This window comes from Onychomys torridus, unplaced genomic scaffold (assembly GCF_903995425.1).
Source record: "Onychomys torridus unplaced genomic scaffold, mOncTor1.1, whole genome shotgun sequence".
Classification (NCBI taxonomy): Eukaryota; Metazoa; Chordata; class Mammalia; order Rodentia; family Cricetidae; genus Onychomys; species Onychomys torridus.
The window spans coordinates 1-2310 of record NW_023411843.1 but is presented as its reverse complement, the minus strand read 5'-3'; the positions used below and the strand labels follow the sequence as shown (position 1 = coordinate 2310).

Below are 2310 nucleotides of genomic sequence, written 5' to 3'. Positions count from 1 at the left end.
CGAAATATGGCATGTGACAGACCTCCTTGGGTTCTGATGAGAACATAGACCACATTTGGGCACATTGCACCAAGCTATGACAACCCATAATACTCCTGCCTGAGGAACCCCGAGACGAGGACATACCGCAGCATCTGAGGTAGCCCGTCCAAACGTCACTGGATGTGCACAAGCAGCAAAGGTGTCGCTTGGGGACCGCCAAAGTACAGAGAAAGCACTGCTGGTTGTGGAAGAAGCCCACACTGTCACTATTCGTCATTGGGAAAGCTGCTCTTAGCTCACAGCTGGTCCTGATAGAAGTGAAACATCACACCTGGGGACAGTAAGTGACTGGGCAGCCTGAACCACCACCAAAACCAGCTGTTGTCACTAAACCGTAACACTGGGCACACTCACCAACATTCCATGATAAAACAAGCAGAAATTAGACAACCCCGGCAGCACAGGAAGCATTCTTTTTATTTTAATATGGAATGCTTCATGAATTTGTGTGTTATCCTTGTGCAGGGGGCCATGTTATCTTCTCTGTATCATTCCAATTTTAGTATATGTGCTGTTGAAGTGAGAACCGGAACGTACTCTTAAACACACAAGCAAGTATGTAGACTTGTGTCTTGTCAGGAGTTGATACAGATTCAGAAATACTGCAGCTTAAAATCAGCCACCACAGGCTTTTTACGTACAAGCTGGAGGAGAAAGCAACAGCTGAAGAACATGTACCATAGCTGTTCCAAGCCTCCAGGTCGACTGTTTCAGGAACGCGGAACCTCCGAGGATGCATGGTTATTTGTGATATGGTGGATCTCCATCCCTGTGGCAGCTCCAGGTGACATGGCTGCAGTGTCCCCTAACATCCTGCCCTCCCTTGAAAGATTGCACTTTCCCGTGCCCTTTGCAGTGGGGACTGTGCCCTGTGCTTCAGGCCATGGGATCTGAGGTGAATGCAGGTGTAACTTCCAGGCTAAAGTATTTCCTCGCGGGTGTATGTATTAAACCTATGTCAGGGTTTGAATCGGAAATGCCAGTTTGGAATGTTTGCCCCTCGCTGGTGGTGCTGTTGGTTGGGAACCTGGGGAGCCTGTGGGAAATAGAGCCTCCCTGGTAGAAACAGGTCATAAGCGAGGGCCTCTGCAGGTTATACCTGCTGCTGGTCTCTGCCCTGCACCCTGGTGTCTCCACCACATACTTCTGATGCCGTCAGTTAAGCTGTTCTGCCATGCCTTCTGTGCCCTGATGGATGGGGACACTCAGAACCACGAACCAAGTCTTTCTTCCCTGGAGTCAATTCGTTCAGGCCTTTGTGGTCACAGCAATGTAAAAACCTGACGGGTCCTCCCAGCATTCTCTTCCCTGACTCCAGGAAGCCACACTAACTGAACAGTGGTTCTGCACTGAAAGCAGCCAAGCCCTGACATTTCCTTCACATAATATAGAGGAAAGAATTTATTTTATTTTTTATGTGTGTGGGTGCGTTGTCTGCAGGAATGTCTGTGTCTCACATGTGTGCCTGCTGCCCATGGAGGACAGAAGAAGAGGGCATTGGATTCCCTGAAACTGGAGTTAGGAATGGATGAGCTGCCATGTGGTTACTGGGAGCAAACCCAGCTCCTCTGGAAGAGCAGTCAGTGTTAACTACCATCTCCCAGCCTGGAGGAAAGAACTTAAAGACTAGAAGAGAGGGGCATGGGAGTGGATTTTTCATGTTGCTAACCTAGGTGTCAAGTTCTGACTTTATTTCTCCAAATGGGGCCTAAGAAAAGCATTGGTAAAAGAAGTGCTGTGGCCTTCACACTGCTTTAGAGGCCATTTCCTGTGATTTTGGCTGCTACTGGAGAGCAGGGTAACGATTGTAGGCTCTCTAGTCATGGAGAGCAGTGTAATGAGTGTAGGCTCTCCAATCCTGAATTGTCAAGAAGGGAGAGTTGGGCTAACCTATTAAACCCTAAGGGTGTACTTCAGTGACCCATCTTCCTGGAGTGTGTCACCAGCCACGGACTAAGTGTCCAACAAACACCAATCTCTGTCTCAGTTTCTTTTCCGGTGCCTGTGACTGTTATCCCACGGATTGGGAATAAGCCTAGTACCACAGTTTAAAGCCAAATTTGAAGCAAGCTTTAATCAAATACTGGTCAATTGGCTAGGTTCATACCTCTGTCCTGGGAAATGACCCAGAATCACAGTTTGTAACTGTTTAAGAAGGAAAATCCATTGCTCTCCCCATCAGGTCTAATCAGGTACACTTATACATCCTGACCCACCTCCAGCCTGTGAACCTCTTGCCCACATGTGATCAAGCACATCCAGTGCAGA

At 48.2% G+C, this 2310-nt stretch overlaps 1 non-coding gene across 1 annotated transcript; it reads right to left on the bottom strand.

The window, feature by feature from the left end:
* Positions 1-462: 462 nt before the first annotated feature.
* LOC118575387 lies at positions 463-569 on the bottom strand. The gene has a single exon (XR_004943860.1). It is a non-coding gene; the product is annotated as a U6 spliceosomal RNA (small nuclear RNA).
* Positions 570-2310: the final 1741 nt, after the last annotated feature.